This window comes from Hordeum vulgare, chromosome 3H (genome assembly GCF_904849725.1).
Source record: "Hordeum vulgare subsp. vulgare chromosome 3H, MorexV3_pseudomolecules_assembly, whole genome shotgun sequence".
Lineage (NCBI taxonomy): Eukaryota > Viridiplantae > Streptophyta > Magnoliopsida > Poales > Poaceae > Hordeum > Hordeum vulgare.
Window position 1 is genome coordinate 39,210,812 of NC_058520.1, and position 20,501 is coordinate 39,231,312.

Here is a 20,501-nt window from a genome sequence, read left to right on the forward strand (position 1 = left end):
TTGGTCATCATATAAACTCCTTGAACCCAACTGATGGACTTCAGGAAGTGCCTATGGACAAATCCGTACCATGGGATCACTTGATCCCTCTCGGTACATCTTGTACGCTTTGTGTGTTGATCATCTTGATTTACTCTTTGTCTGAGATCTTGATCAACCATGTGTCAATATGACCATTCTTTGGATAATACCTTGAATACCATCTTGGTCATCATATAAACTCCTTGAACCCAAGTGATGGACTTCAGGAAGTGCCTATGGACAAATCCATACCATGGGATCACTTTATCCCTCTCGGTACATCTTGTACGCTTTGTGTGTTGATCATCTTGATTTACTCTTTGTCTGAGATCTTGATCAACCATGTGTCTCTATGACCATTCTTTGGATAATACCTTGAATACCATCTTGGTCATCATATAAACTCCTTGAACCCAACTGATGGACTTCAGGAAGTGCCTATGGACAAATCCGTACCATGGGATCACTTGATCCCTCTCGGTACATCTTGTACGCTTTGTGTGTTGATCATCTTGATTTACTCTTTGTCTGAGATCTTGATCAACCATGTGTCAATATGACCATTCTTTGGATAATACCTTGAATACCATCTTGGTCATCATATAAACTCCTTGAACCCAACTGATGGACTTCAGGAAGTGCCTATGGACAAATCCATACCATGGGATCACTTGATCCCTCTCGGTACATCTTGTACGCTTTGTGTGTTGATCATATTGATTTACTCTTTGTCTGAGATCTTGATCAACCATGTGTCTCTATGACCATTCTTTGGATAATACCTTGAATACCATCTTGGTCATCATATAAACTCCTTGAACCCAACTGATGGACTTCAGGAAGTGCCTATGGACAAATCCGTACCATGGGATCACTTGATCCCTCTCGGTACATCTTGTACGCTTTGTGTGTTGATCATCTTGATTTACTCTTTGTCTGATATCTTGATCAACCATGTGTCTCTATGACCATTCTTTGGATAATACCTTGAATACCATCTTGGTCATCATATAAACTCCTTGAACCCAACTGATGGACTTCAGGAAGTGCCTATGGACAAATCCGTACCATGGGATCACTTGATCCCTCTCGGTACATCTTGTACGCTTTGTGTGTTGATCATCTTGATTTACTCTTTGTCTGAGATCTTGATCAACCATGTGTCTCTATGACCATTCTTTGGATAATACCTTGAATACCATCTTGGTCATCATATAAACTCCTTGAACCCAACTGATGGACTTCAGGAAGTGCCTATGGACAAATCCGTACCATGGGATCACTTGATCCCTCTCGGTACATCTTGTACGCTTTGTGTGTTGATCATCTTGATTTACTCTTTGTCTGAGATCTTGATCAACCATGTGTCTCTATGACCATTCTTTGGATAATACCTTGAATACCATCTTGGTCATCATATAAACTCCTTGAACCCAACTGATGGACTTCAGGAAGTGCCTATGGACAAATCCGTACCATGGGATCACTTTATCCCTCTCGGTACATCTTGTACGCTTTGTGTGTTGATCATCTTGATTTATTCTTTGTCTGAGATCTTGATCAACCATGTGTCTCTATGACCATTCTTTGGATAATACCTTGAATACCATCTTGGTCATCATATAAACTCCTTGAACCCAACTGATGGACTTCAGGAAGTGCCTATGGACAAATCCGTACCATGGGATCACTTCATCCCTCTCGGTACATCTTGTACGCTTTGTGTGTTGATCATCTTGATTTACTCTTTGTCTGAGATCTTGATCAACCATGTGTCTCTATGACCATTCTTTGGATAATACCTTGAATACCATCTTGGTCATCATATAAACTCCTTGAACCCAACTGATGGACTTCAGGAAGTGCCTATGGACAAATCCGTACCATGGGATCACTTGATCCCTCTCGGTACATCTTGTATGCTTTGTGTGTTGATCATCTTGATTTACTCTTTGTCTGAGATCTTGATCAACCATGTGTCTCTATGACCATTCTTTGGATAATACCTTGAATACCATCTTGGTCATCATATAAACTCCTTGAACCCAACTGATGGACTTCAGGAAGTGCCTATGGACAAATCCGTACCATGGGATCACTTTATCCCTCTCGGTACATCTTGTACGCTTTGTGTGGTGATCATCTTGATTTACTCTTTGTCTGAGATCTTGATCAACCATGTGTCTCTATGACCATTCTTTGGATAATACCTTGAATACCATCTTGGTCATCATATAAACTCCTTGAACCCAACTGATGGACTTCAGGAAGTGCCTATGGACAAATCCGTACCATGGGATCACTTGATCCCTCTCGGTACATCTTGTATGCTTTGTGTGTTGATCATCTTGATTTACTCTTTGTCTGAGATCTTGATCAACCATGTGTCTCTATGACCATTCTTTGGATAATACCTTGAATACCATCTTGGTCATCATATAAACTCCTTGAACCCAACTGATGGACTTCAGGAAGTGCCTATGGACAAATCCGTACCATGGGATCACTTGATCCTCTCGGTACATCTTGTACGCTTTGTGTGTTGATCATCTTGATTTACTCTTTGTCTGAGATCTTGATCAACCATGTGTCTCTATGACCATTCTTTGGATAATACCTTGAATACCATCTTGGTCATCATATAAACTCCTTGAACCCAACTGATGGACTTCAGGAAGTGCCTATGGACAAATCCGTACCATGGGATCACTTGATCCCTCTCGGTACATCTTGTACGCTTTGTGTGTTGATCATCTTGATTTACTCTTTGTCTGAGATCTTGATCAACCATGTGTCTCTATGACCATTCTTTGGATAATACCTTGAATATCATCTTGGTCATCATATAAACTCCTTGAACCCAACTGATGGACTTGAGGAAGTGCCTATGGACAAATCCGTACCATGGGATCACTTGATCCCTCTTGGTACATCTTGTACGCTTTGTGTGTTGATCATCTTGATTTACTCTTTGTCTGAGATCTTGATCAACCATGTGTCAATATGACCATTCTTTGGATAATACCTTGAATACCATCTTGGTCATCATATAAACTCCTTGAACCCAACTGATGGACTTCAGGAAGTGCCTATGGACAAATCCGTACCATGGGATCAATTGATCCCTCTCGGTACATCTTGTACGCTTTGTGTGTTGATCATCTTGATTTACTCTTTGTCTGAGATCTTGATCAACCATGTGTCTCTATGACCATTCTTTGGATAATACCTTGAATACCATCTTGGTCATCATATAAACTCCTTGAACCCAACTGATGGACTTCAGGAAGTGCCTATGGACAAATCCATACCATGGGATCACTTGATCCCTCTCGGTACATCTTGTACGCTTTGTGTGTTGATCATCTTGATTTACTCTTTGTCTGAGATCTTGATCAACCATGTGTCTCTATGACCATTCTTTGGATAATACCTTGAATACCATCTTGGTCATCATATAAACTCCTTGAACCCAACTGATGGACTTCAGGAAGTGCCTATGGACAAATCCGTACCATGGGATCACTTGATCCCTCTCGGTACATCTTGTACGCTTTGTGTGTTGATCATCTTGATTTACTCTTTGTCTGAGATCTTGATCAACCATGTGTCAATATGACCATTCTTTGGATAATACCTTGAATACCATCTTGGTCATCATATAAACTCCTTGAACCCAAGTGATGGACTTCAGGAAGTGCCTATGGACAAATCCATACCATGGGATCACTTTATCCCTCTCGGTACATCTTGTACGCTTTGTGTGTTGATCATCTTGATTTACTCTTTGTCTGAGATCTTGATCAACCATGTGTCTCTATGACCATTCTTTGGATAATACCTTGAATACCATCTTGGTCATCATATAAACTCCTTGAACCCAACTGATGGACTTCAGGAAGTGCCTATGGACAAATCCGTACCATGGGATCACTTGATCCCTCTCGGTACATCTTGTACGCTTTGTGTGTTGATCATCTTGATTTACTCTTTGTCTGAGATCTTGATCAACCATGTGTCAATATGACCATTCTTTGGATAATACCTTGAATACCATCTTGGTCATCATATAAACTCCTTGAACCCAACTGATGGACTTCAGGAAGTGCCTATGGACAAATCCATACCATGGGATCACTTGATCCCTCTCGGTACATCTTGTACGCTTTGTGTGTTGATCATATTGATTTACTCTTTGTCTGAGATCTTGATCAACCATGTGTCTCTATGACCATTCTTTGGATAATACCTTGAATACCATCTTGGTCATCATATAAACTCCTTGAACCCAACTGATGGACTTCAGGAAGTGCCTATGGACAAATCCGTACCATGGGATCACTTGATCCCTCTCGGTACATCTTGTACGCTTTGTGTGTTGATCATCTTGATTTACTCTTTGTCTGATATCTTGATCAACCATGTGTCTCTATGACCATTCTTTGGATAATACCTTGAATACCATCTTGGTCATCATATAAACTCCTTGAACCCAACTGATGGACTTCAGGAAGTGCCTATGGACAAATCCGTACCATGGGATCACTTGATCCCTCTCGGTACATCTTGTACGCTTTGTGTGTTGATCATCTTGATTTACTCTTTGTCTGAGATCTTGATCAACCATGTGTCTCTATGACCATTCTTTGGATAATACCTTGAATACCATCTTGGTCATCATATAAACTCCTTGAACCCAACTCATGGACTTGAGGAAGTGCCTATGGACAAATCCATACCATGGGATCACTTGATCCCTCTCGGTACATCTTGTACGCTTTGTGTGTTGATCATCTTGATTTACTCTTTGTCTGAGATCTTGATCAACCATGTGTCTCTATGACCATTCTTTGGATAATACCTTGAATACCATCTTGGTCATCATATAAACTCCTTGAACCCAACTGATGGACTTCTGGAAGTGCCTATGGACAAATCCGTACCATGGGATCACTTGATCCCTCTCGGTACATCTTGTACGCTTTGTGTGTTGATCATCTTGATTTACTCTTTGTCTGAGATCTTGATCAACCATGTGTCTCTATGACCATTCTTTGGATAATACCTTGAATACCATCTTGGTCATCATATAAACTCCTTGAACCCAACTCATGGACTTGAGGAAGTGCCTATGGACAAATCCATACCATGGGATCACTTGATCCCTCTCGGTACATCTTGTACGCTTTGTGTGTTGATCATCTTGATTTACTCTTTGTCTGAGATCTTGATCAACCATGTGTCTCTATGACCATTCTTTGGATAATACCTTGAATACCATCTTGGTCATCATATAAACTCCTTGAACCCAACTGATGGACTTCTGGAAGTGCCTATGGACAAATCCGTACCATGGGATCACTTGATCCCTCTCGGTACATCTTGTACGCTTTGTGTGTTGATCATCTTGATTTACTCTTTGCCTGAGATCTTGATCAACCATGTGTCTCTATGACCATTCTTTGGATAATACCTTGAATACCATCTTGGTCATCATATAAACTCCTTGAACCCAACTGATGGACTTCAGGAAGTGCCTATGGACAAATCCATACCATGGGATCACTTGATCCCTCTCGGTACATCTTGTACGCTTTGTGTGTTGATCATCTTGATTTACTCTTTGTCTGAGATCTTGATCAACCATGTGTCTCTATGACCATTCTTTGGATAATACCTTGAATACCATCTTGGTCATCATATAAATTCCTTGAACCCAACTGATGGACTTCAGGAAGTGCCTATGGACAAATCCGTACCATGGGATCACTTGATCCCTCTCGGTACATCTTGTACGCTTTGTGTGTTGATCATCTTGATTTACTCTTTGTCTGAGATCTTGATCAACCATGTGTCAATATGACCATTCTTTGGATAATACCTTGAATACCATCTTGGTCATCATATAAACTCCTTGAACCCAAGTGATGGACTTCAGGAAGTGTCTATGGACAAATCCATACCATGGGATCACTTTATCCCTCTCGGTACATCTTGTACGCTTTGTGTGTTGATCATCTTGATTTACTCTTTGTCTGAGATCTTGATCAACCATGTGTCTCTATGACCATTCTTTGGATAATACCTTGAATACCATCTTGGTCATCATATAAACTCCTTGAACCCAACTGATGGACTTCAGGAAGTGCCTATGGACAAATCCGTACCATGGGATCACTTGATCCCTCTCGGTACATCTTGTACGCTTTGTGTGTTGATCATCTTGATTTACTCTTTGTCTGAGATCTTGATCAACCATGTGTCTCTATGACCATTCTTTGGATAATACCTTGAATACCATCTTGGTCATCATATAAACTCCTTGAACCCAACTCATGGACTTGAGGAAGTGCCTATGGACAAATCCATACCATGGGATCACTTGATCCCTCTCGGTACATCTTGTACGCTTTGTGTGTTGATCATCTTGATTTACTCTTTGTCTGAGATCTTGATCAACCATGTGTCTCTATGACCATTCTTTGGATAATACCTTGAATACCATCTTGGTCATCATATAAACTCCTTGAACCCAACTGATGGACTTCAGGAAGTGCCTATGGACAAATCCATACCATGGGATCACTTGATCCCTCTCGGTACATCTTGTACGCTTTGTGTGTTGATCATCTTGATTTACTCTTTGTGTGAGATCTTGATCAACCATGTGTCTCTATGACCATTCTTTGGATAATACCTTGAATACCATCTTGGTCATCATATAAGCTCCTTGAACCCAACTGATGGACTTCAGGAAGTGCCTATGGACAAATCCGTACCATGGGATCACTTGATCCCTCTCGGTACATCTTGTACGCTTTGTGTGTTGATCATCTTGATTTACTCTTTGTCTGAGATCTTGATCAACCATGTGTCTCTATGACCATTCTTTGGATAATACCTTGAATACCATCTTGGTCATCATATAAACTCCTTGAACCCAACTGATGGACTTGAGGAAGTGCCTATGGACAAATCCGTACCATGGGATCACTTGATCCCTCTCGGTACATCTTGTACGCTTTGTGTGTTGATCATCTTGATTTACTCTTTGTCTGAGATCTTGATCAACCATGTGTCTCTATGACCATTCTTTGAATAATACCTTGAATACCATCTTGGTCATCATATAAACTCCTTGAACCCAACTGATGGACTTCAGGAAGTGCCTATGGACAAATCCATACCATGGGATCACTTGATCCCTCTCGGTACATCTTGTACGCTTTGTGTGTTGATCATCTTGATTTACTCTTTGTCTGAGATCTTGATCAACCATGTGTCTCTATGACCATTCTTTGGATAATACCTTGAATACCATCTTGGTCATCATATAAACTCCTTGAACCCAACTGATGGACTTCAGGAAGTGCCTATGGACAAATCCGTACCATGGGATCACTTGATCCCTCTCGGTACATCTTGTACGCTTTGTGTGTTGATCATCTTGATTTACTCTTTGTCTGAGATCTTGATCAACCATGTGTCTCTATGACCATTCTTTGGATAATACCTTGAATACCATCTTGGTCATCATATAAACTCCTTGAACCCAACTGATGGACTTCTGGAAGTGCCTATGGACAAATCCGTACCATGGGATCACTTGATCCCTCTCGGTACATCTTGTACGCTTTGTGTGTTGATCATCTTGATTTACTCTTTGCCTGAGATCTTGATCAACCATGTGTCTCTATGACCATTCTTTGGATAATACCTTGAATACCATCTTGGTCATCATATAAACTCCTTGAACCCAACTGATGGACTTCAGGAAGTGCCTATGGACAAATCCGTACCATGGGATCACTTGATCCCTCTCGGTACATCTTGTACGCTTTGTGTGTTGATCATCTTGATTTACTCTTTGTCTGAGATCTTGATCAACCATGTGTCTCTATGACCATTCTTTGGATAATACCTTGAATACCATCTTGGTCATCATATAAACTCCTTGAACCCAACTGATGGACTTCAGGAAGTGCCTATGGACAAATCCATACCATGGGATCACTTGATCCCTCTCGGTACATCTTGTACGCTTTGTGTGTTGATCATCTTGATTTACTCTTTGTCTGAGATCTTGATCAACCATGTGTCTCTATGACCATTCTTTGGATAATACCTTGAATACCATCTTGGTCATCATATAAACTCCTTGAACCCAACTGATGGACTTCAGGAAGTGCCTATGGACAAATCCGTACCATGGGATCACTTGATCCCTCTCGGTACATCTTGTACGCTTTGTGTGTTGATCATCTTGATTTACTCTTTGTCTGAGATCTTGATCAACCATGTGTCTCTATGACCATTCTTTGGATAATACCTTGAATACCATCTTGGTCATCATATAAACTCCTTGAACCCAACTGATGGACTTCAGGAAGTGCCTATGGACAAATCCGTACCATGGGATCACTTGATCCCTCTCGGTACATCTTGTACGCTTTGTGTGTTGATCATCTTGATTTACTCTTTGTCTGAGATCTTGATCAACCATGTGTCTCTATGACCATTCTTTGGATAATACCTTGAATACCATCTTGGTCATCATATAAACTCCTTGAACCCAACTGATGGACTTCAGGAAGTGCCTATGGACAAATCCGTACCATGGGATCACTTGATCCCTCTCGGTACATCTTGTACGCTTTGTGTGTTGATCATCTTGATTTACTCTTTGTCTGAGATCTTGATCAACCATGTGTCTCTATGACCATTCTTTGGATAATACCTTGAATACCATCTTGGTCATCATATAAACTCCTTGAACCCAACTGATGGACTTCAGGAAGTGCCTATGGACAAATCCGTACCATGGGATCACTTGATCCCTCTCGGTACATCTTGTACGCTTTGTGTGTTGATCATCTTGATTTACTCTTTGTCTGAGATCTTGATCAACCATGTGTCTCTATGACCATTCTTTGGATAATACCTTGAATACCATCTTGGTCATCATATAAACTCCTTGAACCCAACTGATGGACTTGAGGAAGTGCCTATGGACAAATCCGTACCATGGGATCACTTGATCCCTCTCGGTACATCTTGTACGCTTTGTGTGTTGATCATCTTGATTTACTCTTTGTCTGAGATCTTGATCAACCATGTGTCTCTATGACCATTCTTTGGATAATACCTTGAATACCATCTTGGTCATCATATAAACTCCTTGAACCCAACTGATGGACTTCAGGAAGTGCCTATGGACAAATCCATACCATGGGATCACTTGATCCCTCTCGGTACATCTTGTACGCTTTGTGTGTTGATCATCTTGATTTACTCTTTGTCTGAGATCTTGATCAACCATGTGTCTCTATGACCATTCTTTGGATAATACCTTGAATACCATCTTGGTCATCATATAAACTCCTTGAACCCAACTGATGGACTTGAGGAAGTGCCTATGGACAAATCCGTACCATGGGATCACTTGATCCCTCTCGGTACATCTTGTACGCTTTGTGTGTTGATCATCTTGATTTACTCTTTGTCTGAGATCTTGATCAACCATGTGTCTCTATGACCATTCTTTGGATAATACCTTGAATACCATCTTGGTCATCATATAAACTCCTTGAACCCAACTGATGGACTTGAGAAAGTGCCTATGGACAAATCCGTACCATGGGATCACTTGATCCCTCTCGGTACATCTTGTACGCTTTGTGTGTTGATCATCTTGATTTACTCTTTGTCTGAGATCTTGATCAACCATGTGTCTCTATGACCATTCTTTGGATAATACCTTGAATACCATCTTGGTCATCATATAAACTCCTTGAACCCAACTGATGGACTTCAGGAAGTGCCTATGGACAAATCCGTACCATGGGATCACTTGATCCCTCTCGGTACATCTTGTACGCTTTGTGTGTTGATCATCTTGATTTACTCTTTGTCTGAGATCTTGATCAACCATGTGTCTCTATGACCATTCTTTGGATAATACCTTGAATACCATCTTGGTCATCATATAAACTCCTTGAACCCAACTGATGGACTTCAGGAAGTGCCTATGGACAAATCCGTACCATGGGATCACTTGATCCCTCTCGGTACATCTTGTACGCTTTGTGTGTTGATCATCTTGATTTACTCTTTGTCTGAGATCTTGATCAACCATGTGTCTCTATGACCATTCTTTGGATAATACCTTGAATACCATCTTGGTCATCATATAAACTCCTTGAACCCAACTGATGGACTTCAGGAAGTGCCTATGGACAAATCCATACCATGGGATCACTTGATCCCTCTCGGTACATCTTGTACGCTTTGTGTGTTGATCATCTTGATTTACTCTTTGTCTGAGATCTTGATCAACCATGTGTCTCTATGACCATTCTTTGGATAATACCTTGAATACCATCTTGGTCATCATATAAACTCCTTGAACCCAACTGATGGACTTGAGGAAGTGCCTATGGACAAATCCGTACCATGGGATCACTTGATCCCTCTCGGTACATCTTGTACGCTTTGTGTGTTGATCATCTTGATTTACTCTTTGTCTGAGATCTTGATCAACCATGTGTCTCTATGACCATTCTTTGGATAATACCTTGAATACCATCTTGGTCATCATATAAACTCCTTGAACCCAACTGATGGACTTGAGAAAGTGCCTATGGACAAATCCGTACCATGGGATCACTTGATCCCTCTCGGTACATCTTGTACGCTTTGTGTGTTGATCATCTTGATTTACTCTTTGTCTGAGATCTTGATCAACCATGTGTCTCTATGACCATTCTTTGGATAATACCTTGAATACCATCTTGGTCATCATATAAACTCCTTGAACCCAACTGATGGACTTCAGGAAGTGCCTATGGACAAATCCGTACCATGGGATCACTTGATCCCTCTCGGTACATCTTGTACGCTTTGTGTGTTTATCATCTTGATTTACTCTTTGTCTGAGATCTTGATCAACCATGTGTCTCTATGACCATTCTTTGGATAATACCTTGAATACCATCTTGGTCATCATATAAACTCCTTGAACCCAACTGATGGACTTGCGGAAGTGCCTATGGACAAATCCATTCCATGGGATCACTTGATCCCTCTCGGTACATGTTGTACGCTTTGTGTGTTGATCATCTTGATTTACTCTTTGTCTGAGATCTTGATCAACCATGTGTCTCTATGACCATTCTTTGGATAATACCTTGAATACCATCTTGGTCATCATATAAACTCCTTGAACCCAACTGATGGACTTCAGGAAGTGCCTATGGACAAATCCGTACCATGGGATCACTTGATCCCTCTCGGTACATCTTGTACGCTTTGTGTGTTGATCATCTTGATTTACTCTTTGTCTGAGATCTTGATCAACCATGTGTCTCTATGACCATTCTTTGGATAATACCTTGAATACCATCTTGGTCATCATATAAACTCCTTGAACCCAACTGATGGACTTCAGGAAGTGCCTATGGACAAATCCGTACCATGGGATCACTTGATCCCTCTCGGTACATCTTGTACGCTTTGTGTGTTGATCATCTTGATTTACTCTTTGTCTGAGATCTTGATCAACCATGTGTCTCTATGACCATTCTTTGGATAATACCTTGAATACCATCTTGGTCATCATATAAACTCCTTGAACCCAACTGATGGACTTCAGGAAGTGCCTATGGACAAATCCGTACCATGGGATCACTTGATCCCTCTCGGTACATCTTGTACGCTTTGTGTGTTGATCATCTTGATTTACTCTTTGTCTGAGATCTTGATCAACCATGTGTCTCTATGACCATTCTTTGGATAATACCTTGAATACCATCTTGGTCATCATATAAACTCCTTGAACCCAACTGATGGACTTCAGGAAGTGCCTATGGACAAATCCATACCATGGGATCACTTGATCCCTCTCGGTACATCATGTACGCTTTGTGTGTTGATCATCTTGATTTACTCTTTGTCTGAGATCTTGATCAACCATGTGTCTCTACGACCATTCTTTGGATAATACCTTGAGTACCATCTTGGTCATCATATAAACTCCTTGAACCCAACTGATGGACTTCAGGAAGTGCCTATGGTCAAATCCATACCATGGGATCACTTGATCCCTCTCGGTACATCTTGTACGCTTTGTGTGTTGATCATCTTGATTTACTCTTTGTCTGAGATCTTGATCAACCATGTGTCTCTATGACCATTCTTTGGATAATACCTTGAATACCATCTTGGTCATCGTATAAACTCCTTGAACCCAACTGATGGACTTGAGGAAGTGCCTATGGACAAATCCATACCATGGGATCACTTGATCCCTCTCGGTACATCTTGTACGCTTTGTGTGTTGATCATCTTGATTTACTCTTTGTCTGAGATCTTGATCAACCATGTGTCTCTATGACCATTCTTTGGATAATACCTTGAATACCATCTTGGTCATCATATAAACTCCTTGAACCCAACTGATGGACTTCAGGAAGTGCCTATGGACAAATCCGTACCATGGGATCAGTTGATCCCTCTCGGTACATCTTGTACGCTTTGTGTGTTGATCATCTTGATTTACTCTTTGTCTGAGATCTTGATCAACCATGTGTCTCTATGACCATTCTTTGGATAATACCTTGAATACCATCTTGGTCATCATATAAACTCCTTGAACCCAACTGATGGACTTCAGGAAGTGCCTATGGACAAATCCATACCATGGGATCACTTGATCCCTCTCGGTACATCTTGTACGCTTTGTGTGTTGATCATCTTGATTTACTCTTTGTCTGAGATCTTGATCAACCATGTGTCTCTATGACCATTCTTTGGATAATACCTTGAATACCATCTTGGTCATCATATAAACTCCTTGAACCCAACTGATGGACTTCAGGAAGTGCCTATGGACAAATCCGTACCATGGGATCACTTGATCCCTCTCGGTACATCTTGTACGCTTTGTGTGTTGATCATCTTGATTTACTCTTTGTCTGAGATCTTGATCAACCATGTGTCTCTATGACCATTCTTTGGATAATACCTTGAATACCATCTTGGTCATCATATAAACTCCTTGAACCCAACTGATGGACTTCAGGAAGTGCCTATGGTCAAATCCGTACCATGGGATCACTTGATCCCTCTCGGTACATCTTGTACGCTTTGTGTGTTGATCATCTTGATTTACTCTTTGTCTGAGATCTTGATCAACCATGTGTCTCTATGACCATTCTTTGGATAATACCTTGAATACCATCTTGGTCATCATATAAACTCCTTGAACCCAACTGATGGACTTCAGGAAGTGCCTATGGACAAATCCATACCATGGGATCACTTGATCCCTCTCGGTACATCTTGTACGCTTTGTGTGTTGATCATCTTGATTTACTCTTTGTCTGAGATCTTGATCAACCATGTGTCTCTATGACCATTCTTTGGATAATACCTTGAATACCATCTTGGTCATCATATAAACTCCTTGAACCCAACTGATGGACTTCAGGAAGTGCCTATGGACAAATCCGTACCATGGGATCACTTGATCCCTCTCGGTACATCTTGTACGCTTTGTGTGTTGATCATCTTGATTTACTCTTTGTCTGAGATCTTGATCAACCATGTGTCTCTATGACCATTCTTTGGATAATACCTTGAATACCATCTTGGTCATCATATAAACTCCTTGAACCCAACTGATGGACTTCAGGAAGTGCCTATGGACAAATCCGTACCATGGGATCACTTGATCCCTCTCGGTACATCTTGTACGCTTTGTGTGTTGATCATCTTGATTTACTCTTTGTCTGAGATCTTGATCAACCATGTGTCTCTATGACCATTCTTTGGATAATACCTTGAATACCATCTTGGTCATCATATAAACTCCTTGAACCCAACTGATGGACTTCAGGAAGTGCCTATGGACAAATCCGTACCATGGGATCACTTGATCCCTCTCGGTACATCTTGTACGCTTTGTGTGTTGATCATCTTGATTTACTCTTTGTCTGAGATCTTGATCAACCATGTGTCTCTATGACCATTCTTTGGATAATACCTTGAATACCATCTTGGTCATCATATAAACTCCTTGAACCCAACTGATGGACTTCAGGAAGTGCCTATGGACAAATCCATACCATGGGATCACTTGATCCCTCTCGGTACATCCTGTACGCTTTGTGTGTTGATCATCTTGATTTACTCTTTGTCTGAGATCTTGATCAACCATGTGTCTCTATGACCATTCTTTGGATAATACCTTGAATACCATCTTGGTCATCATATAAACTCCTTGAACCCAACTGATGGACTTCAGGAAGTGCCTATGGACAAATCCGTACCATGGGATCACTTGATCCCTCTCGGTACATCTTGTACGCTTTGTGTGTTGATCATCTTGATTTACTCTTTGTCTGAGATCTTGATCAACCATGTGTCTCTATGACCATTCTTTGGATAATACCTTGAATACCATCTTGGTCATCATATAAACTCCTTGAACCCAACTGATGGACTTCAGGAAGTGCCTATGGACAAATCCGTACCATGGGATCACTTGATCCCTCTCGGTACATCTTGTACGCTTTGTGTGTTGATCATCTTGATTTACTCTTTGCCTGAGATCTTGATCAACCATGTGTCTCTATGACCATTCTTTGGATAATACCTTGAATACCATCTTGGTCATCATATAAACTCCTTGAACCCAACTGATGGACTTCAGGAAGTGCCTATGGACAAATCCGTACCATGGGATCACTTGATCCCTCTCGGTACATCTTGTACGCTTTGTGTGTTGATCATCTTGATTTACTCTTTGTCTGAGATCTTGATCAACCATGTGTCTCTATGACCATTCTTTGGATAATACCTTGAATACCATCTTGGTCATCATATAAACTCCTTGAACCCAACTGATGGACTTCAGGAAGTGCCTATGGACAAATCCGTACCATGGGATCACTTGATCCCTCTCGGTACATCTTGTACGCTTTGTGTGTTGATCATCTTGATTTACTCTTTGTCTGAGATCTTGATCAACCATGTGTCTCTATGACCATTCTTTGGATAATACCTTGAATACCATCTTGGTCATCATATAAACTCCTTGAACCCAACTGATGGACTTCAGGAAGTGCCTATGGACAAATCCATACCATGGGATCACTTGATCCCTCTCGGTACATCCTGTACGCTTTGTGTGTTGATCATCTTGATTTACTCTTTGTCTGAGATCTTGATCAACCATGTGTCTCTATGACCATTCTTTGGATAATACCTTGAATACCATCTTCGTCATCATATAAACTCCTTGAACCCAACTGATGGACTTCAGGAAGTGCCTATGGACAAATCCGTACCATGGGATCACTTGATCCCTCTCGGTACATCTTGTACGCTTTGTGTGTTGATCATCTTGATTTACTCTTTGTCTGAGATCTTGATCAACCATGTGTCTCTATGACCATTCTTTGGATAATACCTTGAATACCATCTTGGTCATCATATAAACTCCTTGAACCCAACTGATGGACTTCAGGAAGTGCCTATGGACAAATCCGTACCATGGGATCACTTGATCCCTCTCGGTACATCTTGTACGCTTTGTGTGTTGATCATCTTGATTTACTCTTTGTCTGAGATCTTGATCAACCATGTGTCTCTATGACCATTCTTTGGATAATACCTTGAATACCATCTTGGTCATCATATAAACTCCTTGAACCCAAGTGATGGACTTCAGGAAGTGCCTATGGACAAATCCATACCATGGGATCACTTGATCCCTCTCGGTACATCTTGTACGCTTTGTGTGTTGATCATCTTGATTTACTCTTTGTCTGAGATCTTGATCAACCATGTGTCTCTATGACCATTCTTTGGATAATACCTTGAATACCATCTTGGTCATCATATAAACTCCTTGAATCCCAACTGATGGACTTCAGGAAGTGCCTATGGACAAATCCATACGATGGGATCACTTGATCCCTCTCGGTACATCCTGTACGCTTTGTGTGTTGATCATCTTGATTTACTCTTTGTCTGAGATCTTGATCAACCATGTGTCTCTATGACCATTCTTTGGATAATACCTTGAATACCATCTTGGTCATCATATAAACTCCTTGAACCCAACTGATGGACTTCAGGAAGTGCCTATGGACAAATCCGTACCATGGGATCACTTGATCCCTCTCGGTACATCTTGTACGCTTTGTGTGTTGATCATCTTGATTTACTCTTTGTCTGAGATCTTGATCAACCATGTGTCTCTATGACCATTCTTCGGATAATACCTTGAATACCATCTTGGTCATCATATAAACTCCTTGAACCCAACTGATGGACTTGAGGAAGTGCCTATGGACAAATCCGTACCATGGGATCACTTGATCCCTCTCGGTACATCTTGTACGCTTTGTGTGTTGATCATCTTGATTTACTCTTTGTCTGAGATCTTGATCAACCATGTGTCTCTATGACCATTCTTTGGATAATACCTTGAATACCATCTTGGTCATCATATAAACTCCTTGAACCCAACTGATGGACTTCAGGAAGTGCCTATGGACAAATCCGTACCATGGGATCACTTGATCCCTCTCGGTACATCTTGTACGCTTTGTGTGTTGATCATCTTGATTTACTCTTTGCCTGAGATCTTGATCAACCATGTGTCTCTATGACCATTCTTTGGATAATACCTTGAATACCATCTTGGTCATCATATAAACTCCTTGAACCCAACTGATGGACTTCAGGAAGTGCCTATGGACAAATCCGTACCATGGGATCACTTGATCCCTCTCGGTACATCTTGTACGCTTTGTGTGTTGATCATCTTGATTTACTCTTTGTCTGAGATCTTGATCAACCATGTGTCTCTATGACCATTCTTTGGATAATACCTTGAATACCATCTTGGTCATCATATAAACTCCTTGAACCCAACTGATGGACTTCAGGAAGTGCCTATGGACAAATCCGTACCATGGGATCACTTGATCCCTCTCGGTACATCTTGTACGCTTTGTGTGTTGATCATCTTGATTTACTCTTTGTCTGAGATCTTGATCAACCATGTGTCTCTATGACCATTCTTTGGATAATACCTTGAATACCATCTTGGTCATCATATAAACTCCTTGAACCCAACTGATGGACTTCAGGAAGTGCCTATGGACAAATCCATACCATGGGATCACTTGATCCCTCTCGGTACATCCTGTACGCTTTGTGTGTTGATCATCTTGATTTACTCTTTGTCTGAGATCTTGATCAACCATGTGTCTCTATGACCATTCTTTGGATAATACCTTGAATACCATCTTCGTCATCATATAAACTCCTTGAACCCAACTGATGGACTTCAGGAAGTGCCTATGGACAAATCCGTACCATGGGATCACTTGATCCCTCTCGGTACATCTTGTACGCTTTGTGTGTTGATCATCTTGATTTACTCTTTGTCTGAGATCTTGATCAACCATGTGTCTCTATGACCATTCTTTGGATAATACCTTGAATACCATCTTGGTCATCATATAAACTCCTTGAACCCAACTGATGGACTTCAGGAAGTGCCTATGGACAAATCCGTACCATGGGATCACTTGATCCCTCTCGGTACATCTTGTACGCTTTGTGTGTTGATCATCTTGATTTACTCTTTGTCTGAGATCTTGATCAACCATGTGTCTCTATGACCATTCTTTGGATAATACCTTGAATACCATCTTGGTCATCATATAAACTCCTTGAACCCAAGTGATGGACTTCAGGAAGTGCCTATGGACAAATCCATACCATGGGATCACTTGATCCCTCTCGGTACATCTTGTACGCTTTGTGTGTTGATCATCTTGATTTACTCTTTGTCTGAGATCTTGATCAACCATGTGTCTCTATGACCATTCTTTGGATAATACCTTGAATACCATCTTGGTCATCATATAAACTCCTTGAATCCCAACTGATGGACTTCAGGAAGTGCCTATGGACAAATCCATACGATGGGATCACTTGATCCCTCTCGGTACATCCTGTACGCTTTGTGTGTTGATCATCTTGATTTACTCTTTGTCTGAGATCTTGATCAACCATGTGTCTCTATGACCATTCTTTGGATAATACCTTGAATACCATCTTGGTCATCATATAAACTCCTTGAACCCAACTGATGGACTTCAGGAAGTGCCTATGGACAAATCCGTACCATGGGATCACTTGATCCCTCTCGGTACATCTTGTACGCTTTGTGTGTTGATCATCTTGATTTACTCTTTGTCTGAGATCTTGATCAACCATGTGTCTCTATGACCATTCTTTGGATAATACCTTGAATACCATCTTGGTCATCATATAAACTCCTTGAACCCAACTGATGGACTTCAGGAAGTGCCTATGGACAAATCCGTACCATGGGATCACTTGATCCCTCTCGGTACATCTTGTACGCTTTGTGTGTTGATCATCTTGATTTACTCTTTGTCTGAGATCTTGATCAACCATGTGTCTCTATGACCATTCTTTGGATAATACCTTGAATACCATCTTGGTCATCATATAAACTCCTTGAACCCAACTGATGGACTTCAGGAAGTGCCTATGGACAAATCCATACCATGGGATCACTTGATCCCTCTCGGTACATCCTGTACGCTTTGTGTGTTGATCATCTTGATTTACTCTTTGTCTGAGATCTTGATCAACCATGTGTCTCTATGACCATTCTTTGGATAATACCTTGAATACCATCTTCGTCATCATATAAACTCCCTGAACCCAACTGATGGACTTCAGGAAGTGCCTATGGACAAATCCGTACCATGGGATCACTTGATCCCTCTCGGTACATCTTGTACGCTTTGTGTGTTGATCATCTTGATTTACTCTTTGTCTGAGATCTTGATCAACCATGTGTCTCTATGACCATTCTTTGGATAATACCTTGAATACCATCTTGGTCATCATATAAACTCCTTGAACCCAACTGATGGACTTCAGGAAGTGCCTATGGACAAATCCGTACCATGGGATCACTTGATCCCTCTCGGTACATCTTGTACGCTTTGTGTGTTGATCATCTTGATTTACTCTTTGCCTGAGATCTTGATCAACCATGTGTCTCTATGACCATTCTTTGGATAATACCTTGAATACCATCTTGGTCATCATATAAACTCCTTGAACCCAACTGATGGACTTCAGGAAGTGCCTATGGACAAATCCGTACCATGGGATCACTTGATCCCTCTCGGTACATCTTGTACGCTTTGTGTGTTGATCATCTTGATTTACTCTTTGTCTGAGATCTTGATCAACCATGTGTCTCTATGACCATTCTTTGGATAATACCTTGAATACCATCTTGGTCATCATATAAACTCCTTGAACCCAACTGATGGACTTCAGGAAGTGCCTATGGACAAATCCGTACCATGGGATCACTTGATCCCTCTCGGTACATCTTGTACGCTTTGTGTGTTGATCATCTTGATTTACTCTTTGTCTGAGATCTTGATCAACCATGTGTCTCTATGACCATTCTTTGGATAATACCTTGAATACCATCTTGGTCATCATATAAACTCCTTGAACCCAACTGATGGACTTCAGGAAGTGCCTATGGACAAATCCATACCATGGGATCACTTGATCCCTCTCGGTACATCCTGTACGCTTTGTGTGTTGATCATCTTGATTTACTCTTTGTCTGAGATCTTGATCAACCATGTGTCTCTATGACCATTCTTTGGATAATACCTTGAATACCATCTTCGTCATCATATAAACTCCTTGAACCCAACTGATGGACTTCAGGAAGTGCCTATGGACAAATCCGTACCATGGGATCACTTGATCCCTCTCGGTACATCTTGTACGCTTTGTGTGTTGATCATCTTGATTTACTCTTTGTCTGAGATCTTGATCAACCATGTGTCTCTATGACCATTCTTTGGATAATACCTTGAATACCATCTTGGTCATCATATAAACTCCTTGAACCCAACTGATGGACTTCAGGAAGTGCCTATGGACAAATCCGTACCATGGGATCACTTGATCCCTCTCGGTACATCTTGTACGCTTTGTGTGTTGATCATCTTGATTTACTCTTTGTCTGAGATCTTGATCAACCATGTGTCTCTATGACCATTCTTTGGATAATACCTTGAATACCATCTTGGTCATCATATAAACTCCTTGAACCCAAGTGATGGACTTCAGGAAGTGCCTATGGACAAATCCATACCATGGGATCACTTGATCCCTCTCGGTACATCTTGTACGCTTTGTGTGTTGATCATCTTGATTTACTCTTTGTCTGAGATCTTGATCAACCATGTGTCTCTATGACCATTCTTTGGATAATACCTTGAATACCATCTTGGTCATCATATAAACTCCTTGAATCCCAACTGATGGACTTCAGGAAGTGCCTATGGACAAATCCATACGATGGGATCACTTGATCCCTCTCGGTACAT